The 27112-nt window shown below is 40.8% G+C and overlaps 1 protein-coding gene and 1 pseudogene across 4 annotated transcripts in view; both read right to left on the reverse strand.

Annotated features, from left to right (window-relative positions):
- The window catches only part of LOC111160004 (myotubularin related protein 3), a 142392-nt gene extending 116306 nt beyond the window's left edge, over nt 1–26086 (reverse strand). For 2 of the 3 annotated variants that reach the window (XM_022522765.1, XM_022522762.1), the window contains exon 1: nt 26000–26086. The gene's annotated coding sequence lies outside the window, so the exon portion shown is untranslated. Of the gene's footprint in view, nt 1–25668; nt 25688–25999 lie in introns of those variants that run through there. The other variant, XM_022522763.1, reaches the window with a different exon arrangement.
- Nucleotides 12855–13465, reverse strand: LOC111160005 (annotated as a pseudogene). Its single transcript, XR_002641447.1, has one exon. The product of XR_002641447.1 is annotated as an ATP synthase F(0) complex subunit C2, mitochondrial pseudogene (transcript).
- Nucleotides 26087–27112: the final 1026 nt, after the last annotated feature.

Raw genomic sequence — 27112 nt, forward strand, 5'->3', positions numbered from 1 at the left:
AAATATTATGCTTGAAAGAATGTAGAAAATCCCTCAAAGCAATCTCTCATAATATCCCACACGAAAGAACTACCATGTGCAACTATTTTTCTTGAGAAATAGAAAGTACTACGATAATCAAAAATAGGTCAATCTATCATCATGGCATATTCACTTAGCTTTATCTCAGAAATACTTTCAGATTATTAAGGGGTTTTCTTATCTGAAAGACAACCCTTCGAGAACATGAAAAAGACATAATGCTATTTCCACAAAGTTAACAATTAAGGTGACAATCTGTCACCTAGAAAAACATGAGGCTATGAAACTAGATTTAGAAATGGAGCTGCAATCATTCTAATCCACAAAAACAATCAGAATTGGTATTTATTTCACAGTTCTGAAGCAAGTCTACTTTCATAGTGTTTTTACTCCTAAAACGTGCAGTACTAGTAAGCAAAAAGGGTCTGTTCCTCAAAACTGAACTGATTCTGGTCTTGCTTTGGTTTCTTCTGATCTGTTCAAGTAGGAAACAGTAGCTACAAGTGTCTGATGTGAACATGATATTTGTGCTTACTAGTGAGCTAAGTATATTCCCTGAGCTCTAGAAAACTGATACGCATTGAGCTCCTTGAGTTAACCCTTAGTCACTACAAGACTATTTTCATCCAGGCCCAAAAAGGAAATGCCACTGCAGCACCACAAAGGTCACCCCCATTCTGAATCCTCACTTACTTTCTGTCCCCAAGTTTTACAAGATTGTTAGGGAAAAAAAATCTTACTTGCATCCTACTACTTATATCCTTCCTACCATTATCCCCAGGAGGTACAAGCAAGATCTCATCTTGATTTCTTGGCTGCCTTTCACTGATGTAATCATAGCATGAAGCTTTGAAATAGGACCCTGGGATAGGCCATTCCCTTCAAAGTGTCTATCATTACTCCTTGGTGAGTCAGCTTCTGGACTGCCGCCAATGTGCTTTTTGTTGAGTTAATCATGAAACCATATTTCTGTAGAGTTGATATGGTGGCCACAACACAATTTCAAAAGAGTCCCTTGAAGTGTTTATCAAAGAAAGGACAAAGATACATATCCAAGCAAGCCACTCACATGTTTCAGTAAGAGAAGGGACAAATAATACAAAGGAGTTTTCACAGAATCATAGTAAAAAAAAAAAATTATCTAACATGTAAGAGTCCAAAAATGTACTGGAAAATCTCCTGATATTTTTAAGTAGATTTTATGCAAATGGGTACATTTAAAAGTTTTTATGTCCTTGAGAAAGGAAAAGTCATCTTTTATGTATCAGGTAAGTGAACTGAAGAATTTTTAAGTTAATAAAAACATGAGATAGCCAAGAACCCTCTGAAATTTTCATCAACTATCCCAGAAGGAAAAAAAAAAAACCATTCTACTCTATCTTTTTAGAGGAACCCATTAATTTTTTTAAAAATGTGTAATTCTTAGTTTTGAGAAGGGAAAACACTGTTGACAACAGAGGAATAATACATGCAGTGCAACTAACTAGTACCACAGCAAGAATGGGAAAACTCGTGGCTCTGAAGAAAAAATGGATAATAATAACATCTACTTTCAGGATATAGAAAATAAGGTATATTCACGTATGGTTTTCCTTTAAAAAAAAAAAAAAAGCAAGTGTTTCCTATGAATTCGAGAAGAGAGCAAACGTTCAGGATGAATCTACTCATAAGATAGAGCTCATTTCAGGTTTCTCAACAGAAGAATACATAATGACTCTGGAAAAAAAGCTAATATACACAGTTTTATCAGTTTAAGAGACTTACCATAATTAAAAATGTGCTTATGCAGAATTTTAGTGTGTAAATTTAAAACATGCACCCATAAAAACCCATAAAAGTTGTTTTAATACCCACAGGAGAAAAGCTCTAAGTATACAATAATAATTGCAAATTCAGGGGGTGCCTGGGTGGCTCAGTCAGTTAAGCTTCTGCCTTCAGGCTCAGGTCATGACCACAGGGTCCTGGGATCGAGTCCCACATCAGGCTCCATGCTCAGTGGGGAGTCTGCTTCTCCCTCTCCCACTCCCCCTGCTTATGCTCTCTAATAAATAAAATCTTTAAAAGAAAAATTGCAAATCAGGGAGGGGTACGTGGGTGGCATAGTCAGTTGAGCACCTGTCTCTTGGTTTTGGCTCGGGTTATTATCTCAGAGTCCTGGGATGAAGGCCAACATCAGACTCCCCAGCGTAGAGTCTAAGAGTCTCTCTCCCCTCCCTCTCTGCCCCTCCCTCCTACTAGAAGGCATACTCACTTTCTCTAAAAATAAGCAAGTTTTTAAAAAATAGTAGTAAGTGGGGCACCTGGGTGGCTCAGTCAGTTGGATGTCTGCCTGCAGCTTAGGTTATGATCCCAGGGTCCTGGGATCAAGCCCCACACCCTACTCCGCAGAGAGCCCGTTTCTCCCTCTCCCTCATTTGCTGTTACCCTTACTAGTGCTCTTTGTCAAATGAATAAATGAAATCTTAAAAAGAAAAAGTAAAAATAAAACATAATAAATGCAAATTCAAAAACACTAAGTATAAAATATATAATTTATATAGCATTATTACAGTAAAGGCAAGATATCCGCTCCCAATATAGTAAATTCAAACAACCTACATTCAATTAGAATGCTTGAATGAACATTATCTTATACCAAGGAAGTACCTTTTTTTAAATTTTTTTTTTTTAAAGATTTTATTTATTTATTTGACAGAGAGAGATCACAAGTAGGCAGAGAGGCAGGCAGAGAGAGAGAGAGAGGGAAGCAGGCTCCCTGCTGAGCAGAGAGCCCGATGCGGGACTCAATCCCAGGACCCTGAGATCATGACCTGAGCGAAGGCAGCGGCTTAACCCACTGAGCCACCCAGGCGCCCCCAACGAAGTACCTTACCCACATACAAGGACTCAAACACTAAAAGGCATAATCCTCTAACATAAAATTCAGAGTTCCCTAGCCCTTAAGAGTTTTATGCACATGGTAAAAGAGCTCAAGAAATATTCACTAATTTAAGGAGATATATTTCCCTGTTATTTATACTAGGATACATGGTGAATATCTGTATTATTCTGTATAACAACTAAAAATGAAAATGTATGGTAAGCTCCTTACTGCTTATGTAACAAAGCCCCAAGAACCGAATGTAATAGAGGGCAACTCAGTGTTACTTAAATTTTGGTGCAAAGTAAATTTCCCACATATCATCTGTGATGGGAGATTAAAAAATTTACCTCCTCAGCACTGATAGTTCTCTCTAGCCCTGTCCTTAAGCTCTGCCTTAACTATTTGTATTTAGATATCCAATTGCTTCTATGCTTAAAAGCAAGAAACACACACACACACACACACACACACACACACACTAACACTCCTTATCTTTCTGCCAAAAAACAATTGCCCTTGCTACTTATTCTCCTGGGCTCCATCTGAATCTATCATCTTTGAATATTCTTGTATTTACCTTCTTTCAACTCTAACACATCCCTGTGGAAAGAGGCAGTGTTCTTGTTAGCACTGTAGTAAGAGTAACAACAACTGCACGAGCATATATGGAATGCTTACTATTGGCTAGCTACTGTCTAAGCACTTAATCCTCACAAAAGCACAACTATTATTATTTCCAGTTTTTTAAGACTTTATTTATTTGTCAGAAAGAGAAAGAACACAAGCAGGAGGAGCAGCAGGCAGGAGAAACGGGCTCCCCACTTAGCAAGGAGCCCAATGCGGGATTCAATCCCAGGCACCTGGGATCATGACCCCAGTTGAAGGGAGGCGCTTAACCAGGCAGGCGCTTAACCAGGCAGGCGCTTAACTGACTGAGCCACCCAGGCGTCCCTTGTTATCCCCATTTTAAAACTAAGAAATCTGAGGCACAAAAAAGTTAAGGAATTTGCCTAAGATTAGAGAGAGGTACTAGTGGTGGCACCACAATTCAAACCCAAGCCTGAGCTCTTCATCATACTAAACTGCAGTAGTGCCAAGAGCATCCAACTTGATGTCAGAAGATCTGGGTTCTAGTTCACCTATTCACTAGCAGTGCAACTTCAGACAAGTCCTGACAGCTGTGAAACAATTTATTCACTTGTAAAGTGTGAGTTACAACATGGCCTATCCTGCCTAATTCAGATAGTGTGCAACGAATACATCAAATTAAAACCTTATTTGTAATACTAGAACCACAGTTGTTACCTCCATATTCCCATGTTTTTAATGTTGGCAACCTTATGCTGGAATTTTAGACCTGGATCACCAACACTGTAGTATCAGAAAAAGTAAAAGCCTAATAACTAAGTCTTGTCCCTATCAAGCAACACATACAGAAGACCAAATTTGCAATCTCCATTCTGTCACGACTGGACATCTCCAGGTAGATATTTCCATGTGAAAAGGCTAGAAACATGAAAACCCACAAATGAAATAACAAATAATCACTTACCAAATGATACTTGAAATGTTACACCTCTCAGTTCTAAACACAATATTCAGTATTCTGAGTATTTTAACTTAGAAGAAATATACACTTCTGAAAGAAGACCTACAGCTCTGTACACCAAGTACTTCAATCATAGGATTTAAATCTAAAGCTAAGATTCTAGACTAAACAAAAGAAACACGCAGACATACTATTCTTGAAAGTGTGAAACCACCTATGGTCATTTCTGTAGTCCTTTACAGGGTGAGAACTGGAAGCTCGAACCCTTAACTTGCAAAAATTGCCTGCAATGTCTTTTCTAATGTAAAAAGGTCCCATCTCTCCCTCGGTCTCATATTGCAAGAAAAAGAAGGTTCACTACCTCGTAACAAAAAGGATAACTTAATTCAAGTAGCTAATCAACCATAAGCCATGAAACGTAAGTTTTATGTCTTATTCACATGAAACTATGACTACTAATATTAATACCTCCAGGCACCTTAAGAGAGGAGAGGAAATGCAGCAGGAACTCTAGCTAAACATGTTTTACTTAAAACTTTTCATAACCAAAATTACATAACCATTCTGCTACTTAAAGGAACAAAACAATGTCAAGGATTCACAATTCAAGAGCTACTAAAATCATAAAATATGAAATAATGTACTAAGAAGTTTTGTAAGTTAAAAAAAAAAGGGAGTTTTGTAAATAAATTTATCCATTGACTAAGTGTGTCTGCCTACTTCCTTAAAGAAAAGTCTGATTTACAGTTTACAAGATTATTTATATAATAAACTATTCTCATTCCAGAGTGGGCTTCCTTGGGGATGAAGTTTAATAAGTAATTTACAATTTTCTGTGAAAATTAATAACCCTCAAGTTCCACGGTAAAGTTACAAAAGCTCTGGGCACCATATTTTTTTAAAATGCATTAAGTACATGGAAAGGGGTGCCTCAGGTCATGTTTCTCACTGAGCATGCAACCTGTTTCATATTCTCTCACTCCCTCTTCCTCTGCCCCCACCCCCCCCCCCAAAGAATACATGGGCATAGAGCACCTGGCTGGCTGAGTTGGTGGAGCATAGGAATCTTGATCTTGGGGTTGTAAATTCAAGCCCTACATTAGGTGTAAAGATTACTTAAAAATAAAATCTTAGGGGCACCTGGGTGGCTCAGTGGGTTAAAGCCTCTGCCTTGGGCTCAGGTCATGATCCCAGAGTCCTGGGATCGAGCCCCGCCTCGGGCTCTCTGTTCAGCAGGGAGCCTGCTTCCCTTCCTCTCTCTGCCTGCCTCTCTGCCTACTTGTGATCTCTGTCAAATAAATAAAATCTTTTAAAAAATTTTAAAAAATAAAAAAATTTAAAAAAATAAAATCTTAAAAAAAAAGGGCATGTATACGTGTATGTGTGTACAAATGTTTTTATAGTTTTTTGTAGTCACTAAAAACTGGAAACAACCCAAATGAGCTTGAAAAATGAATAAACCATGGTATGCCCATACAATAAAATGCTGCTCAGCAATTAAAATTACTAATTCACAAAATATGGATATGTCAAAGTACATTGTGTTAAAGAAGTCAGTCTCAAAAAGCTACATACTGCATGATTCCATTCATAAGGAATTTCTGAAAAGACCAAACTGTAATGACAAAATAGATCAGTACTTGCCAGAGATGAGAAGTGAGGGAATGGGTGGACTAGAAAGGGCCAGGAGAAAAATCTCTTGAGATGATGGAACTATTCTGTATCTCCATCACTGTGATCATATGTGTTTCTACAACTCACAGAACTGTACTCAAAAAGGGTGAGTCTTACTATATGTAAATTATACCTTAGTTGTAAAATTTTTCTAAAATATGGAGGTGGTAGAATCTTAATCTGAAAACAGGACCAGATGCTGCTTAAACAACAAAGCAGGTACACCAAACCTTCCATTAATATTTTTGTCTAGAAATTAAAATAATATTTGTAAGGTAGTTATAAATTCCCTTAGGATTAAAAAAGTAAACACATATATTCATTGATTGGGTTTATACACATAATATATAAATATATAATAAACAAATACAGGGCACCTGGGTGGCTCAGTGGGTTAAAGCCTCTGCCTTCGGCTCAGGTCATGATCTCAGGGTCCTGGGATGGAGCCCGGAGCCCCGAGCCCCGTGTCGCTCTCTGCTCAGCAGGGAGCCTGCTTCCCTTCCTCTCTCTCTGCCTGCCTCTCTGCCTACTTGTGATCTCTGTCAAATGAATAAATAAAACCTTAAAAAAAAAAACAAATACATATATAAAAAATACACATATATTTGGGGCACCTGGCTGGCTCAGTCAGTAGACAATGACCCTTTTTTTTTTAAGAATTTTTATTTATTCATCTCAAAAAGGAAGCCCATTTGCGCGAGCGGGGGTGCGCGGTTGTCAGAGGAGAAGAAGGAAACTCGTGACTGAGCAGAGAGCCAGACACAGGGCTCAATCCAGGGCTGTGGGATCATGACGTGAGCTGAAGGCAGACACTCAAACAACTGTGTCATCCAGGAGCCCCAAGAATGTGACTCTTGATCTTGGGGTGGTGAATTCGAGCCCCACATTGGGTTTTTAAGAAAAGTTTTTTAAGAAAACTACCTATTAAAAAAAAAAAAAAAAGAAAAGAAAAGAAAACTACCTATTATTTACATCCTAGTAGTGCTGGAAGAAAATAATCTTTGTCAAAGAGGGAATAAAACCCAAGCAATAAGTATTAACCCCAAAAAAATATATGAACACCAATCTTATCTAGATTTATTACGGTCACAACAAATGAGCTTCCTCTCCTAATTCTGGTTCAAAAACCCAAAATTTCACTTCAAAATATCTGCAAGAGATTAAGATCTTAACATGTGCCTAAAATTTTTAAGTGCTTTCACTTAACTACGCAGTACAGCAAAACGGTTAAAAGCTCAGGCTCAACAACTCAACTACCTGGGCAAGTTATTTAACCTCATTTTGCCTCAATTTTCTCATCAGCAAAATAATATATCTATGTCTGGGAATAATTCTAGACAATTAAGTGAACTAATATACATATAATCACTTAGAACAGTGCCTGACATACTTAAGCCTCAGCAAGTTTCAAGCGAATATAAATGAATATTAATAATCACCAGCTCAGTGTCCTTGGACAAATCATTTACCTTTGTGTATCATAATTCTGCCCTGTAGGGTAAGAGACCTAAATGTAATACTCCAAATACTTACGCATTAACACCATTCTAAGTTCCTATAATTTCACCTGAACTACACCAAGTCACCCTACAAAGAATGTTAAGTAATACCCCTGTTATACAGAAAAATCCAAGGCCCAGGGGTGCCTGGGTGGCTCAGAGCATTAAGCACCTGCCTTTGGCTCAAGTTATGATCCCAGGATGCTGGGATCAAGCCCCACATAGGGCTCCCTGCACAGCAGGGAGCCTGCTTCTTCCTCTCCCTCTGCGTGCCACTCCCCGGCTTGTGCTTGTTTGTGCACACACTCCCTCTTTAAAAAAAAAAAAAAAAACAAAAAAAAATCTGAGGCCCAAATAAGTTTAATGACTTGCTCAAAAGGACAGTAAGATGAAGGCAGAGCCAAGAAAAGGATCTGCTGTTCTGAGATTTCTCAAAACTTTGTTCTCTCCAAATATTTTTGCCCTCCATCAAACCTTTCTCTTCTGATACAGGTATGATATACCAAAAAACAAAAACAAAAACAAAAAAACCACCTCCAATTTATACATTTTAAAAATACATTAAGCTATACACTTTTTGTGCAGTCCTCTGTATTTTTTTTTTTTTTTTTTTTTTTTAGATTTATTTGGGGCGCCTGGGTGGCTCAGTGGGTTAAAGCCTCTGCCTTCCGCTCAGGTCATGATCCCAGGTCCTAAGATTGAGCGCCACGTCAGGCTCTCTGCTCAGCAGGGAGCCTGCTTCCCTCTCTGTCTCTGCCTGCCTCTCTGCCTACTTGGGGCCTGTGTCTGTCAAATAAATAAAAAAATACTCTTTAAAAAAAAAAAAAAAAAGATTTTATTTATTTATTTATTTGACAGAGAGATCAGAAGTAGGCAGAGAGGCAGGCAGAGAGAGAGGGGGAAGCAGGCTCCCTGCTGAGCAGAGAGCCCGATGCGGGGCTCGATCCCAGGACCCTGAAATCATGACCTGAGCCACCCAGGCGCCCCTGTATGCTTGCTTTATATCATAATTGAAAAAGGTGAGGGGTGCCTAGGTGGCTTCATCAGTTAAGGGTCTAACATCCAACTCTTGGTTTCTGCTCAGGTCTTGATCTCTGGGTCTTGGATTTAGGCCCCATCCCATGCTGGGCTCCACTCAGGGCATGGAGCTTACTTCAAAAAAGAAACAACAGGGCACCTGGGTGGCTCAGTTAAATGACTGCCTTCAGTTCAGGTCATGATCCTGGAGTCGGGGACCGAGTCCCACACCGGGCTCCCTGCTCAGCAGGGGGTCTGCTTCTCCCTCAGACCTTCCTCATGCTCGCTCGCTCTCATTCTCTCTCTCTCTCTCTCTCAAATAAACAAAATATTTTTTAAAAATACACAGGTAAACCATTTGCGATGACGTGGATGGAACTAGAGGGTATCATGCTTAGCGAAATAAGTCAATCGGAGAAAGACAACTATCATATGATCTCCCTGATATGAGGGAGAGGAGATGCAACATGGGGGGCTAAGGGGGTAGAGAAGAGTAAATGAAACAAGATGGGATTGGGAGGGAGACAAACCATAAGTGACTCTTAATCACACAAAACAAACTGAGGGTTGATGGGGGAAGGGGGATGGGGGGGGTGGGATTATGGACATTGGGGAGGGTATGTGCTATGGTGAGTGCTGTGAAGTGTGTAAACCTGGCAATTCACAGACCTGTACCCCTGGGGATAAAAATATATTATATGTTTATAAAAAATAAAATTAAAAAAAAAAAAAGCCTCCTTCTAAACTAAAAATCAGGCACCCATCCCTGTTCCCGGAGAGGTCACTGGTTGGTAGCACTCACTTTGTAAAAATGTGACTAAAACATAAAGTTAAAAAAAAAAAATACACAGGTAAAATGTTTCATCATTAGGGGCACCTGGGTGGCTCAGTAAGGTTAAAACCTCTGCCTTCAGCTCAGGTCATGATGGATCGAGCCCTGCATCAGGCTCTCTGCTCAGCAGGGAGCGTGCTGCTTCCTCCTCCTCCTCCTCCTCCTTCTCTCTCTCTCTCTCTCTCCCCCTGCCTCTCTGCCTACTTGTGATTTCGGTCTGTCAAATAAATAAAATTTTTTCTAATTTTTTTTTAATTTTATTTATTTATTTGACAGACCAAGATCACAAATAGGCAGAGAGGCAGGCAGAGAGAGAGAGGAGGAAGCAGGCTTCCCGCCGAGCAGAGAGCCCAATGCATAACTCGATCCCAGGACCCTGAGATCATGACCTGAGCCGAAGGCAGAGGCTTAGCCCACTAAGCCGCCCAGGAGCCCCAAAATAAATAACTTTTTTTTAATTTTTTAAAGAAAAGTTTCATCATTAAATGTATTCCTTTATGAAGAGAAGTAGTAGAAAAGTTTAAAGAAAAAAAGCAAAAGGGAGACAAATTCAACTGATTATGTTTACTAGAATTTTGTGAGAGGGTAAAAGTTTTAAAAACTGAGGTATAATATACCTACAAAAAAATGCACGTAAGTATAAAACTTAATGACTCTCATAAACAGTTGTCTGAAGAAAACCATGAAATCATCACCCAAATCAAGACACAGAACATTACCAGCACCCCTAAAGTCTACCTTGTGCATATCACCAAGATAAACAGCCATTCTCCTGAGTTCAACTACCATCTCTTACTTTTGTCTGTTTTTAAACTTTGTAAAAATGGAATCACACACTGTGTGTCATCTTATGAATGGGTTCTTTCATATACTTTTTCTTCTTGCAAACAGAGAGCACTTAGGTTACGCAGATAGTAAGAAACATTCTCCCAACACTATGAAATATTCAAATTTAAACCATAAATTATTCTCAAAGCAAACCATTTCTCAATCTAAATACTGATTTATTTAAAGTCAAGTATAACTGGTATTTCTTCTCTACCTAATGAGTTTGGGTGGGTTTTTTGCTTGAAAATTGAATTTTTCTTCAAGTTTTTATTTCAAGCACACTCCTTAAAACCCATCACCTATTTTACCCATGCCCCCACTCACCACTCCTCTGGTAACCATCAATTTGCTCTCTACAGTTAAAGTCTCCAATGCGATTCCTAAGATAGATATTTTCAGTTACTTTTAGTTAGAGAAAACAGAGACCCAAAAGGTCTCAAATATTATTCTTTCATCAGTAAAATTTGAATTGCAACCTTTTCTTAAAACACGAAAAATAATCATGAAGGGATAGCAGACCATAATTATCTTAAAATTACTTTTTTTTTTTTTTAAGATTTTATTTATTTGACAGAGAGACAGCAAGAGAAGGAACACAAAGCAGGGGGAGTGGGAGAGGGAGAAGCAGGCTTCCCGCTGAGCAGGGAGCCCAATGCCGGGCTGGATCCCAGGACCCTGGGATCGTGACCTGAGCTGAAGGCAGACACTTAACCAGCTGAGCCACACAGGCACCCCTTAAAATTACATTCTTCAGGGCGCCTGGGTGGCTCAGTGGGTTAAGCCGCTGCCTTCGGCTCAGGTCATGATCTCGGGGTCCTGGGATCGAGTCCCGCATCGGGTTCTTTGCTCAGCAGGGAGCCTGCTTCCCTCTCTCCCTCTCCGCCTGCCTCTTTGTCTACTTGTGATCTCTCTCTGTCAAATAAATAAAATCTTTAAAAAAAAAAATTACATTCTTCAATGTTGCTCTTATACATTGAAAAGAGTCATTAATTACTGCCAACACCGAACACAAAGAGTAAAAATATAAAAATCTGGTTTGCACTAGAATGTCTAATTCCAATACCATTTCGATAGAACTGCAACAAATTTTTTAGATAAATGCCTCCATTTTATCCTGAGATCTCTCCCTATGGCTTAATCTACATCTGTTTCACTGAGTCCATAATCTGTGCTATCCAACAGGACAACCACTGGCCATATGTGGCTATTGAAGTTTAAACTGTCAACTATGGGGCGCCTGGGTGGCTCAGTGGGTTAAAGCCTCTGCCTTCGGCTCAGGTCATGATCCCAGGGTCCTGGGATCGAGCCCCTCGTTGGGCTCTCTGCTCAGCGGGGAGCCTGCTTCCCTCTCTCTCTCTCTGCCTGCCTCTCTGCCTACTTGTGGCCTCTGTCTGTCAAATAAATAAATAAAAAATCTTAAAAAAAGAAAAAAAGAAAACTGTCAACTATGCTACAGGTAAAAAAAGGAAATTAAATTAACTTCTAAAAAAATTTTTTAATTTAGTTTCTTGGTCAAACTAGCCAAATTTTTAATGCTTAATATGTACTGGACAGTGTAGATATCGAATACCAGATCATCAGAAAAAGTTCTACTGAACCAGCACTTGTTCTATAAATGCAATCTCATCTCCCACTCACCTCTAGCCCTTTACTATGCTAAAACTTAATCTAAGAAAATCATGATCAATGACTAGCATGGATCACCAAATCCAATTATTTCATCTTCCCTCATTTCACTCAAACTTAACTGATTATCACTTAATTTGGAAATCCTCTCTTCTCCTGTTTTCTACTATACCTAATTAACCTAATTTTAACTGTTTTATCTTCTTCTCCCACCCCCCAAAATGTGATACTCAATCTTTGTCTCTTCTAGGTTCAAGACCTTATTGAGATGAAGCCAACCTACCTTTTTTCCTACCTGAAATTCTCTACATCCAAGCTCCTGCAGGACATTTTTCCTTATCCCCTGGCCTCAATGTTAAATGTATGAAGGATTTCATTTTAGTCCTTTTCCAGAGCCAGCTCCTCCTCCCAATTCCGCATTTCTGTACTATCATTATTCACGAAGGCCCAAAACCCATCAACTTTGAATTGTTGCTGCTTACCTCCAATTCAACTAGTTCACTAATGTTCATTTCCTTTAGGGTGTCAGCTAGCAATCTTCTACCTTAATCTAGCCACCTCAATTACCACCCTGCCACCACCTTCATTCAGGTCCTCATTACCTGTGTGTGCACAGTACGGATTCCTCACTGTTTTCCAATCTTCACCTGCTCCCAATCATGCAATTGCTATCAGACACATCTTCCCCAAAAATTGCCTTTTAACTCAAAAGCCTAAAAGGACTCAGTACAGAGAGTAAAAAAATATTCAAACACTTTAATTATTTGATGTCAACAATTTGTAGCTTACACACTTTGCAAACGTGTCTTTGAATTCTCTATCTTCTATTCTGTCCTAGCTAGCAAAACCAAAACCATTCCCCAAACTATTCCCCATTCCCCAAACATTCCCCATTCTCTATACAAAGCTGGACTCTTCCTCGTCTCTACAATTTTTTTTTTTTTTTGCTCTTATTAATACAGTATTTATTTGTCTTCCCTCTGTCAAACCCTGAGCCAACCACTTTCCCCAGGCTGCCTGGGGAGGTATAGGAAAAGGATTATACAGGGCAGACGAGACACGGGAGAAAGACCGATGGGAGGTGGAGACGGCTCCTTCACATGGCGAAGAGGATGAGAAAGGCCACCATCAGGCAAAAGAGCCCCATGGCCTCCGAGAGGGCAAAGCCCAGAATGGCGCAGGAGAAGAGCTGTTGCTTCAGAGAGGGATTCCTGGCATAACCAATGATGAGGCTCCCAAACACAGTCCCAATTCCAGCCCCAGAGCCAGCCACCCCTACCGTGGCAGCCCCAGCCCCAATGAACTTGGTTGCTCTATCGATGTCCCTTGAAATGGCGCTGGTTTGGAAGCTTCGGCTAGGAATAAGTGAGGTCAGGGGACGTGGGGCTGCCAAGATGCTGAGGCCCTTATAAGGTGCCTCATCTGTCAGTGTCTCCAGTGATTTTAGCACCACTGCAGACAGTGATCGGTTCAACAGGTGAGAGGTGCTCCTGACCAAGAACGGGGTGGAGACGAACTTTGCACAGGCGTACATTTTCAGGGAATGAGGGGCTATGGCAGGAGAGCTGCTCCCAGGGCCGAGGAGACCTCTACAATTTTTTAAGCAGGCTACACGCCCCACAGGGGATTTGAACTCGACCCTAAGATCAAGAGTCACATACTCTACGCACTGAGCTGGCCAGGCTCCCCTCTACCATGCAATTTTAATATATTAATTTATATATTAGGAAATTATCTTTTCAGCATCTCATACAAGCACCCATTTTGAACAAACCTAAATGAACAGACCAGGAACAAGAAAGTTACAAATACATATAGTGGTTTAGCTTTAATATAAAAGCATCTATATGTATTACATGCAATTTTATTCCCCAGGAATTTATTTTGCAGAACTATTTCTGTAGAAATAATCCAATTCGTGTTCAAAAGTATGAAGTACAAGACTATCCATTACAGACGGCACTTTTGAGGACAGAAAAAAAGAAAAAACCTAGATGTCAATCAGTAAGGGACTAGGATAAATAATAGTGTCTATTAAGTTAAAAAAATAAAAAAACAAAAAACAAAAAAAACCTACATGGGGGCACCTGGCTGGCTCAGTTGGTGGGGCATGCAACTCTTGATCTGAGGATCATGAGTTTGTGCCCCACACTGGGTAGAGAGATTACTTAAACAAACATAAAATTTAAAAAAAAAAACAGTATTTAAAAATGGGTATACTTACATTTTATGATAGGGTAAGATGTAATACATTATTATTGTGAGAAAAAAAGCAAATTGTAGAAAAGCATGTATACTTTGATCCTATTAGAGGGAAATTTTTCAATCTAAACATTAACTAAAAACAACTATCAACAGGGGACTAAAACTTTCCTATTCACACAACTGAATAAATGAAGTAAACACATACATATTGATACAGATAAATTTCAAGCTCTCAAATTGCAAAATACATATACTTAAGTATCATACATATCTGAAACACATAATACTACAAGTTAAATACATCTAACTATAGGAAGAATATAAGAGCAAGGGCTAAGAAAGATAAATCATCTCTCGGTAATGGAAACAGGATCTAGGAGGAGAGCAAAAGGGACTCCAATTATATGATATTTAAATTTTAAAAACAAACATCCAGGCAAATCTAACAAGACATCAACATCTATTAAATCTAAACCAACATCTATTAAATACATGACATTTGTTAAATTATTCTTTGTGTTTTTCTGAATTTTGGAAATATTCAAATTTTACTTTTAAAAAAGGAAAGGCAGGGGCGCCTGGGTGGCTCAGTGGGTTAAAACCTCTGCCTTCAGCTCAGGTCATGATCCCAGGGTCCTGGGATCGAGCCCCACATCGAGCTCTCTGCTCGGCGGGGAGCCTCCTTCCCCCCCCCCTCTGCCTGCCTCTCTGCCTACTTGTGATCTGTCAAATGAATAAATAAAATCTTTTAAAAAAATAAAATAAACAAAAATTTAAAAATAATAAAAAAGGAAAGGCAGGTATGGAATTTAAGAACAGAGGAGAATGGGCTTTGTAGACTTCTACAGGGTATTTTCTTTTCACAAGCTTATTATTTACTATAAAACTTCTAACTGAAAAACTCCATTAACTTATAGTAGTACCCACATTTATTACCTTGATTGCTCTTCAACTTTAATCTTATTCTTTAAAAAAATAAAGGGTAGATAATTACAAATGTCCTACCCCCAAAATCTAACATTTAATGTGCAGGAAAAAAAAAAACAAACACAAGCTGACAGGCTCTATCTAATCACTTAAACTCTAAAGGATATATTATATAGATCTTCCTAAAATATCACTAGTATACAAATTTACAGTGGCTCAACTCTAAGCTGTACATTAACAGCAAGACCCCAGTAAGACTACATTGTCATAATGAAAGCAATTTATCTAAATATCCTCCAGTTCAAATTTACATGTATAAAATCCTATCACCTCTTTGTTGCTCTAATCCCACTTAATATTTAACACACACACACATACACACACACACAGAGCTATAGAACTTGCTCAAGTTCACATGGCAAGTCAGCAGGAGAACTGGGAATTAAGGTTGACCCTGTCTTTAGGGTTCACAGAATCTGATTTTTCTCTTCAAGGCATAACTCATAATTCTCAATCAGCTCATCAGGAAGAAAATTAGATGAAGCTCTTCTTGTGTGTAAAGGTGATCAAAGCTCAGTCTCAGTCACAGTGGAGTTTACAATCACAAAGTTCAAATCTGCCACCCTGCTTAAGAACTGGAGCCGGTTAACTACCCACTTTCTCACTGGTAACTACGACTTAAACCCTCTTAAGACACCCAATGAGGGGCACCTGGGTGGCTCAGTGGCCTAGGCCTCTGCCTTCAGCTCGGGTCATGATCTCAGGGTCCTGGGATGGGCGGGGAGCCTGCTTCCCCCTCTCTCTCACTGCCTGCCTCTCTGCCTACTTGTGATCTCTCTCTCTGTGTCAAATAAATAAATAAAATCTTTTTAAAAAAAAAGAAAATAATGAAAACTAAAGACATCAAAATGTACTTTAAAATAGCCATTTTTCTTAGTAAGAGTAGTACATGCTCATAGAACACTGGAAAACTACAGAAGAACATGAAGCAGAAAACAGCATCTCGGGCGCCTGGGTGGCTCAGTGGGTTAAGCCGCTGCCTTCAGCTCAGGTCATGATCTCAGGGTCCTGGGATCGAGTCCCGCATCGGGCTCTCCGCTCAGCGGGGAGCCTGCTTCCCTCTCTCTCTCTGCCTGCCTCTGTCTGCTTGTGATCTCTGTCTGTCAAATAAATAAATAAAATCTTTAAAAAAAAAAAACAAAAAAACAAAAAAACAGCATCTCATACAAGCTCATATCATATCCCACCAGCCAAATATTAATCATTATTAATATTTCTATTCCTGTGGGGGGGCCTGGGTGGCTCAGTTAAGCAGCTGCTTCAGCTCCAGTCATGATCCCAGGGTCCTGGGACAGAGCCCTGCTTTGGGCTCCCTGCTCAGCAGAGAGCCTGCTTCCCCCTCTGCCTGCCGCTCTGGCTACTTATGCTATCTCTGTCAAATAAATAAATAAAATCTTTAAAAAAAAAAAATTTTTCTATTCCTGTCTTTCCAGGGTCTCTCTTATTTACAAAAGTGTATTAGTTTACCTTCTGAACAGGATTTTAAGTACAGCAGAAAAGGGAAATAACTTACTAGTTCTTTTGAAGACTAATTTTCTTCAGTGTTTTCTAAGCCAAAACCATGTGTGTACATGGAACTGGAGAGAATGAGACAAATCAGAGAAATTCACCCCAAGGCAACCACTGAGTCCATATTTCAAGAACCATTATATACCCAAAAACTAATGCTTCCTTCTTAAGTAGCAGCCTACTACATAAATCAATCAATCAATCTCTCTCTCTCTCTCTCTCTCTCTCTCTCTCTCTCACACACACACACACACACACACACACCAGTCTTGGCAGTAGGAGGAACACACATAGTAAAAGGAATTAAATCAAGACTGATTTTTTTTTTTCAGTCTCTAAACTATCCTTAGGAGAAGGTAAAATATCTGAAAGGCTGGGAAAAAAATTTAAAAATTAAAAAAAATTAAATACCTGAAAGAGTGATGTAAAATTAATCACCCCTCCCACAAAAATATGCTCTGTGCACATCAGATGAAAGAACTACAAAAAATTGTAAATATTACTTTTACAACTTTATAACTTATTTACATGTGTAAATAAATACATAAGAGTTTGAACAGTCCAGAAGTATAGACACCTTAACTCTGTACCAGGTAGTACAAGTGCTAGGGAGAACAGCCATCCCTACTTCTGCAGGGCTCACAGTCTACCTCTTTAAATATGATGTCAAACACTAGGCATGTGGCCTCAAAGGAACAGAAATCACATCACTCATTAAATTACATTCTTAATTCCTTTGAGTCTAAGAAGATATGTGAAAGCACCTTATAAATCATGCTATGTAAGGTAAAAAGAAAGCACTAAATTATCTCATTTCTTTTAACTGACAAAAAAATAATCACGAGCTGCTCTTTCCACAATCTCTAAGACCTCAATATTATCTTTCTCTGACAATGAACCATATGAAATAACTGAAATTAAGTTTCCCACGATGGGAGTAGAAAGGGAGATTCATTTTTCTGGTACAAAAAGCACCATTTTCCGATTTCCTAACATATGGTAGGGGCGGGGAGGGGGAGGCACAAATCAAAAGCAACTTATTCAAACTTAATTTAAAAAGTTACTTTTTGGGGCGCCTGGGTGGCTCAGTGGGTTAAGCCGCTGCCTTCAGCTCAGGTCATGATCTCAGGGTTCTGGGATCGAGCCCCGCATCGGGCTCTCTGCTCAGCGGGGAGCCTGCTTCCTCCTCTCTCTCTGCCTGCTTGTGATCTCTGTCTGTCAAATAAATAAAATCTTAAAAAAAAAAAAAAAAGTTACTTTTTAATCTAAGACTTATCATGGAAAATTTCAGCCCAATAAAGCATTTTTTTTTAACTTATAGGTTCAGGCTCTTCCAAATGGAGTTAGAGTGACAGGTTAATTGCGGTACTTTGCAAGCAAAGGAAGCAAGTAGCAATTATTCATCCCTTCCCTCAGTTTCTAGATTCTTAGAAAATAGGGATGTGCTATAGCCAAACTGCTTTCCGTAAAGCACATACTTTTTAAAATATACCCTACACAGTATCAATTCTTCATATCTAAGAGAAGTAGACTACTTAAGACTGTTTCCATGATTTTCCCTTTTCAAATTCAGCCACCTCAACAATGACAAAAAGTATCAAATACTTTCAGCAAGGTTTATATGTTTGCCCTTATTGCAGATATAACTCTCAAAAGCATGGCACGCTTTAAAGACTATCATAATCCAGTTAGACTGGACCATCTGCAGAACGAGAGGAAATGCCCAAAATCAATCATAAAGGCCCAACATAAAATTTTACAAGTCTAAAGCAGTGACATTAAAAAAAAAAAAAAAAAGTAATATACCTAAAGGTATACCCCCAAACACTCCACTGGCGTAAAGAAGAAAAATACTTGAACTTTATTTTTTTTTTTTTAATTTTATTTATTTCAGAGAGAGAGAGCGCTCACGTGGCGGGGGTGGGGGGTAGCAGAGGGAGAAGCAGACATCCTGCTGAGCAGGAAGCCTGACTTGGGACTGGGGGTGGGGGAGTAGGGGGTGGATATCAATCCCAGGGTTCTGGGATGATGACCTGAGCTAAAGGCAAAAGCTTAACACACTTAGCCACCCAGGTGCCCCACTTTATTTTTCTCATCCTTGTTAATTTTCTTTGTTTATATTTTATAAGGTACATAATAACCAGTTACTATCCATATTGTTTGTAAATTAAATACTTAAGGGTGAAGATTAATGCTCAAAATTTTTTTTCCACTGAGATGATCAAAATTTTGGAGATCACTGGCCTGGTGTATTCTGTCACTGCACTTTCATTTTTACCCACCCCTTTCACAGAGTTAAACTGCAGAGGCTAAGACCTGATGCTGAAAAAAAACAAAAGGAAAACTATTCCCAAACTATCTTAAACTCCCACCAATAATTTAAAAGATAATAAATCACTAGCAAGAATAATAGAGAACTGGAAAAAAAAAAAAAAGAATAATAGAGAACTGGACACTAACATACTATTGGTGGGACTTTTTTTTTTTTTTTTTAAGATTTTATTTATTTATTTGACAGAAGAGAGACACAGGGAGAGAGGGAACACAAGCCAAGGGGAGCGGGAGAGAGAAAAGTAGGCTTCCTGCAGAGCAGGGAGCCCAATGTGAGGCTCGATCCCAGGGGGATCATGACCCAAGCCGAAGGCAGATGCTTAATGACTGAGCCACCAAGGCAACCCAGGTGGGACCTTTTTTTTTTTTTTTTTTAAGATTTTGACAGCATGCACACCTGCCAAAGAGCACGAGCAGGGGGGCGAGGCAAGAGAGGGAGAAGACTGCCCACTGAGCAGGGAGCCCTATGTGGGGCTTGATCCTAGGACCCCAAGATCACGACCTGAGCTGAAGGCAGACCCTTAACCACCTGGGCCACAGGTGCCCCCTGGGAATTTTTTTTAAAGATTAATCCATTTTAGAGAGAGAAAGAATACACACAAGGGCACACAAGCAGAAAGGGGCAGGGAGAGGGAGAGAGAATCTCATGCAGACCCAGAGCCCAGAACAGAGCTAGACATGGGGCTCAATCTCTTCACCCTGAGATCATGACCTGAGCACAAACCAAGAGTCTCAAGCTCAACCAACTGTGCTACCCAGGCACCCAGGGTGAAGCTTTAAAACAGACATCCTATTTACAGGGCACCATGAGTATATTCAAATGTGAAATGCACAAACCCTTTGACTGTATGAGCCCACTTTAAGACATTTAGCCCATGGAAATAACAGCACAATTGTATAAGAAAAGGTCCTAAAGATTTTATTTATTTGACAGGCAGAGACCACAAGTAGGCAGAGAGGCAGGCAGAGAGAGAGGAAGGGAAGCAGGCTCCCCACTGAGCAGAGAGCCTGATGCGGGGCTTGATCCCAGGACCCTGGGATCATGACCTGAGCCGAAGGCAGAGGCTTTAACCCACTGCGCCACCCAGGTGCCCCAAAAAAGTCCAATTTAAAAAATTAAAATACATTCAAAACCCAGGAGTTCATGACATCACTGTTTTAAGAGAAAAATTGAAAATATCCATTAACAAGGAACTGTAAATTATGACACATCCCTATCACTTAACAGTAAATAACCATTAACAGAACATCAATTTGACATGAAAAGTTGTTTATTTTGAAGTATTCAATAGATAATGTATAAGAAAAAGGGAAAATACCAAACATTACTCTAAGTGGGATCATGGGTTATCTCTACTTTATTCTCCTGAGTTATCTCAAGTCTTTGTTTTGTAGGATCCTCCCCACCCCACCACTACCACCACACTGAATATGTACTTGTGGGGCGCCTGGGTGGCTCAGTGGGTTAAGCCTCTGCCTTCGGCTCAGGTCATGGTCTCAGGGTCCTGGAATGGAGCCCCGCATCGGGCTCTCTGCTCAGCGGAGAGCCTGCTTCCCTTCCTCTCTCTCTCTGCCTGCCTCTCTGCCTGCTTGTGATCTCTGTCAAATAACTAAATAAAATCTTAAAAAAAAAAAAAAAATTATGAATATGTACTTGTAGCTTTCACAATCAGAAAAAACAATTTCAGGGGCACCTGGGTGGTTTAGTCTGATCAGAGTCTGCCTTCTGCTCAGGTCATGATCCCGGGACCCTAAGATCAAGTCCCACATCCAGCTCTCAGCTCGGCTGGGAGCCTGTTTCTTCCTCTGACTGAGGTTTGTGCTCTCTGTCCCATACACAAGTAAATAAATAAAATCTTTTAAAAAAAAAATCACAATTTTCATTTTGAAATTAAAAATTAGACTAAGTTGGGCAGCTTTCACAATCAGAAATAACAATTTCAGGACTGCCTGGGAGGCTCAGTCAGTTAAGCATCTGCCTTCAGCTCAGGTCATGATATCGGGGTCCTGGGATAGAGACCCAAGCCAGGCTCTCTCCTCAACGGGGAGTCTGCTTCTCCTTCTCCCTCTTCCTCTGTATGTTCTCTCCCTCTCTCACTCGCTCTCAAATAAATAAAAATCTTTAAAAAATAAAAAATAAATAAAAACAAATCATCACACTTACCTTTACCCTATGATGTTGCCACCTGCCATTTAGAAAACACAGGCCTAAACTTCACCCAAAATGTAAACTCCTTCCACCACCACTTTAAAAAATGGGTGAAATCTAGCAAATCTATTCCAAGTACAAATTGTGAGACGTCCCAGATCCCTCTCTGAAGTTTCTGCTACACTGAGAGGATTCCTTGGATTTTTTTTTTTTTTTAATATTGAAGTACTCTCTGCAACGCAACAGGGGGCCCAAACTCACAGCCCCGAGATCAAGAGTCAAGCATGCTCTTCCACCTGAGCCAGCCAGATGCCCCTGTAACTATTCCTACTAGCAGAGAGGTTGCAAGTTGCTGAAAGTTTCTCTAGACTGAGTACAGAAGTAGAAACCTTTTCTGTTACCATATTAGTGACATTAGTAAATTCTACACTTGAGAACATGTAATAGGTTTACCACTACTCCACAAGCCAACTCTTCCAAGAAAATAAAACAGGACTCTAATATAGTATCATACCCCTACATTTTCAGATTGCTTTCCATATGCACCATTCCACATTTGATCCTGACGAACTGAGATGAAGTGTTACTCTTCCTTTTATTAATGAGGGAATTGAAGCTGAGAACACTTACATGGCCTGCCAGAAACAACACAGCTAACAAGGAACACAACTCAAGTTTGAACCGAAGACTTACCTGTCTACCCAGTCTCATGTTACAATTTTCATGGTGAACATCTGATACAAATATGAACTTAAGAAGTATGTTAAGTTTCTAGATATGAGGGGCACTTCGCTGGCTCAGTCAGTATAGCATGGCACTCTTGATCCCAGGACTGTGAGTCAGAACCCCACACTGGGTATAGAGCATACTTACTTTAAAAAAAAAAAAAATGTTTTTTAATGTCTAGATACAAAAGTGAAAATGAAAGCATATCAATATGGTATCAAAATAAAGATTAAAAACAGCAATGAATGTCAATTTTGGTAGCCTCTAAAATTATCAGGAATTCTAGTTCAATCCAATATGGATTTGATCTCATACTGTGTCTTAAGTGAACCTTTTACTGATTATAAAATTACATATAAATTTACCATAGAAAATTACAGAATTGGGTGGTCTGTAAGAAACAACTGGACACATAAATTACACAAACTTCCCCAAAACATTCTTAAACTTGTGGCTTCACACTAAATTATGAAATTCCTTATGTGAAATCCATTTTGATTTCAACACTAAGAGAATTACAACAGCTAAGTGTGTTGTTTCTGCATAATACTTGCAACATGCACTCAATTTCCAGTGCACTTTTGGACAATGTCTAAAATCTGTAAGCTAAGAGTAGAACCCAAAAATGTTCAAGTTTAAAAAAAAAAAAAAAAGGTTCACCTACCTACATAAAATAAATACCAAATAACAATTACAATTTACTGAAGATTCGCAGAGGAAAACCTGGCTGGCTCTGTCAGTAGGGTACATGACTGTTGATCTTGGGGTTGAGAGTTCAGGCCCCTTGCTGGGTATAGAGCTTACTTTAAAAAAATGAAATAGTTCTTAAAAAAAAATTTTTGCAGAATTAGGATGAAGAAACTACTTGAGATCAACAAGTATAGGCCTTTAATTGTATAGATGAGAAAATAGAGATCCAGAGAAGTGATATTCCTAACAGCAGTCATAGTCAATTAATGACACAATCTCTGCCAATCTACAGCTTCCCATTATTCTAAATGTCTCTGCATCTAATAAAGTCACTAAAAAGGCCATTATACCTAAAAAAAAATAAAACACATTCAAGACCCAGGAGAGTTTACAATGACAGTCCTAGGAGGACAAAATAAAAAAAAGAAAGAAAAAGAAAAACCTTCTGTTTTCTAAAGATGTTATTTTTAAGTAATCTCTACACCCAACATGGGGCTCAAACAACCCTGACATCAAGAATCACATACTCTACCAACTAAACCAGAGAAAAGCCCCTAGACCATAGAACCTCCTGAAGGAATCCCAAAGTTCTAAACCAAATGAGCTAAAAACTGGCTTTCTGATCCAATGCAAGGTATCAAGTGGGGTTTTTTTTTTTTTAAGATTTTATTTATTTATTTATTTGAGAGAGAGAAAGAGAGTGTACACACAGGGGCAGAGGGACAGAGTCCCTGCTGAGTGGGGAGCCCTATCTAGGGCTGGATCCCAGGACCCTGAGTTTATGACCTGAGCTGAAGTCAGAAGCTTAACCAACTGAGCTGAGCCACCCAGGCACCCCCTCAAGTAGCCTTTAATAACTAATGTTATCAACCATCACAACTTCTTTCCCCCATCTACACTATTCATTTTCTCAACAAATATCTGAGAGCACAGTATATGCTGTGGGAACTATGCCAGACATTGGAGACACCCTGAAAACAAAACAGCCTCTGGCTCTCAAACTGGACAGTAGGATACACTTCTCTAAAATACTATTCCATGATTTGACAGGATATTTACCAAACTCCTTCACTACTCTACATAACTATGATTTTTTTTTTTTTAAGATTTTGTTTTATTTATTTGACAGAGATCACAAGTAAGCAGAGAGGCAGGCAGGGGGCAGAGGTGGGGGAGGAAGCAGGCTTCCTGCTGAGCAGAGAGACTGATGCAGGGCTCAATCCCAGGACCCTAAAATCATGACCTGAGCCGAAAGCAGAGGCTCAACCCACTGAACCACCCAGGTGCCCCAACTATGACACTTCTCCCAATTCTTCCAAACTTATAACAAACTTCACAACACCCCCTCTGCAACATGAATACTTCTTGGGTAATTCACCATTCTGCTTTACCACAGAAGGTGTTAACCATAACTACAACAGATTTAAAAACTGACTTTACCACTCCTCATGGCCTGGGGCAAATTTCAAGAACTTTTCATAATGCACAATAAATCTTCCGGGTGCACAACCCTCATCTCAAATGACTGCTAACTCACCCACCCTACCCTCACTTTACTAGATACCTGAGTCAGCTGGTTTAGGAGCAAGTATGTTGAGATGTTGGGAAGCACCTTCCATGGACTTCTTTGTGAGCCAAAAGTAGACCTACTGCTTCTCCCTCTCCTTTTCATTCCTCTAGATTCTTTTATGTATCTCTAGATATACCTCCAGTCAAGCAGCATCTAATTTCATCACATGTGTTCCCAAAGACTGGCACAAATAACTTCTAGCAACAAATCTAATTCCTCTACCTAAATCCATTATATTTTAAGAGATGTTCAATCTTCAGTTTTAAATTTCCCAGGCTTCCCCTTCTTCCCTATCAAATTCTTAAAGCTCTATAAAGAACTAAAAGCACTCTCAGAAGTCATAATTAATGGGAACCTTATGGAATACCAAAGGTGACCTAAAGCTGACTTTCACAGGTTCACAAACCTGGCTGACCAGAATCATTCAGGGAGCTTCGTGAGGATGGATTCCCAGGCCCCACCCTCAAAGATTTTAATTCACCAGATCCTCCTGAATGGACTTCAGGGCAATCCATACTATTTCTGATGACCATATTGAGATAACCACTGAACTAAAGAACCTAGCCTACAAGTTGAGAAAGAGGGGTTTCTCCTATGGCTTGCTATTAACTACAAGTGGGTCTGCACCACTGTGCTGGTCACTTGAACTTCTCTGGGTCACCTGAAAATGAGGGAGGTAATTACAGCTGAAAGAGGCCTTCATAGGCAGCCAATCTAAAATTCTAGAATCCTCCAAATTTAGTTTAAGATCACGTACCGTACCAGGCTTACTCAAAACTTGGTCATTTTGTAAGCTCTTCTACCCACCCAAGTCACTGGCCCTAGAAGGGAAGACTTTTTGCATGCCACCAATCCACCTTACGGGGGTCTCCCAGTAAAAATAACACATATCATGCCTCTGGCCCTACAGAAACACCCTTTAAAAAGGAGAAAGTCCCTGTCACCTCTCCATGTAGAAATCACAAACGTTTTACATTAAAAAAAAAAAAAAAACCTCATGTAATTCAACCCAAGCCTTCGATAGCATCACCATTCAAATTGTGAGAACAGCTGAACCTCAACTAGAAGAGTATAAACATTCTTTTTTCGTTATGAAAAATTAGGTTGTGAGATAAGCAGAGTGGATGTCAAGATATTCAATCAGTCAAGAATTCAGCCTGACCGGAGAAGACACCTGCACATCAATAAGTAACTGAAGACCAAGTGCGAAACTCAAGCAAGATTATCAGACCCCGAGAAGTTTATTAAAGTGCCATAAAATTGATCCCATTATCTTGAGGTAAGTTTTCCAGCCCAAAGTACAAGCAACAATATTATCGCAAGGGTCCTAAGCCGCACTATTTCCACCTGAGAATCTCTCCCGGAGCTGTTTGACCAGTGTTCACTGAACCCTCAACCGCCTCCGAACCATCCTTCCCACCCAAGTACTACCAGGTCAGGAGGATGCCCGGCTGCACAGTCGGCCACTCCTCCTTCCCACAAGTCCCGGGCCCGCACCGCTCGCCCCGGGGGCTCTCCTGGACCCCAACCTCCGGCCTCTCGCCACAGTGGACTCCCACAAACCCGGTCGGGCGCGATGGAGGCACACTCACCTCCCAGGGTCCGCGAGCACTTGTCGGGACGCTCCGGGGGCAGCACTTCACAACCCCAGCCCCATGGGCCCGTCCCTGCCAGGTTCGGGATGGCCGCCCGGGCCCCCGCCTCCCCCTCGCCGAGCCCGGCCGCTACGCTCCCACTCCCCACGCCTCCCCCTGGCGGCCGCGGCCGCCACCCAGGACACCCGTCCCCGGGCCACGCACGCTGTCCCCAGCCCCCCACGGGCCGCCGCCTCCTCAGGGGTTGACAGCCACTGCGCCGGGGCCGAGGACGGCCCCTCCTCCAGCCCCTCCTCACCCCCAGAAGAAGGGGGGGGGGCGTTCTTACCGAGCGGCAAGACATGGCGAGGCCCGCCACGGCACGGCCACCTCTGCCACCCCACTAGGCTCCCAGCCAGGGCCGGCGGGGGGGCAGCGCCTGAGCCGCTGGAGCCTCTCGTCCGGCTGCTCCTCCGCTGCCGCCGCCGCCGCCTTCTCACAACCACAACAACATGGCGGCAGCGGCCACACAGAGCGCGCTCCCGACGCCGAGCCGGGCCGCGAGCGGGGGCGCGCGCGCAGGCTCGGGCCCTCAGTCCGCGGTCTGGAGAAAGAAGGCAGGCCTTCGCGGGTTCGGCAGAGGTGGGGCCCAGGCCGGTGGCCACGCCCCGGTGGTGGGCGGAGCTACAGACCAGCAGAATGCCCTCCGCGGGAAAGAGCAGCTCAGGTGGAGAAAGAATTAGAAACAGGTGGAAAATAGACAAGGAAGAAAACCAATGATGGCCCTAAGATTTGGGGGAGGCATCTTTTCCCTGCCCTATAGCCCTGAGCAAGACAAAGCCTCACTCTACTTAACCAGTACAATGGAACAACAGTAGTATTTTTCCCCTGTAGTTACGGTGAGGCTAAAACTAATTTAACATAACGCATGTAAGTATTGTGTGCTCAAGGCTCTCAGAAATACAATTTCAAACTGCTTCAGCTGAACCTCAGCTGCAAGAAATGAGTTTTCAGGGCGCCTGGGCGGCTCAGTGGATTGGGCCTCTGCCTTCGGCTCGGGTCATGATCTCAGGGTCGTGGGATCGAGTCCCGCATTGGGCTCTCTGCTCAGCGGGGAGCCTGCTTCCGCCTCTCCCTCTGCCTGTCTGTATGCCTAGTTGTGATCTCTCTCTCTGCCAAATAAATAAAATCTTTTTAAAAAAATGAGTTTTCAAACACACAAAAATTGTACCCTACCCACAATAGCCTGCATATGAATTCTACAAGCCAGAATGGAATTATTTTAGGCCCTTAACAGAGTAACTTCTTCAGAGTTGCATTTCAACATTATACCATTGACTTTTCTGGAAAATAGCTAAGAGAACCAGTCAAATGAAATCTGTGTTTGCAATGTTATATTTTTTAACCCCACAGCACTCTCTGCAATTATTTATCCATCTTTCATGTTATTGTGTTTCTATCC

This window comes from Enhydra lutris, unplaced genomic scaffold (assembly GCF_002288905.1).
Source record: "Enhydra lutris kenyoni isolate GAN:26980312 unplaced genomic scaffold, ASM228890v2 scaffoldscaffold73, whole genome shotgun sequence".
NCBI classification, from domain to species: Eukaryota; Metazoa; Chordata; class Mammalia; order Carnivora; family Mustelidae; genus Enhydra; species Enhydra lutris.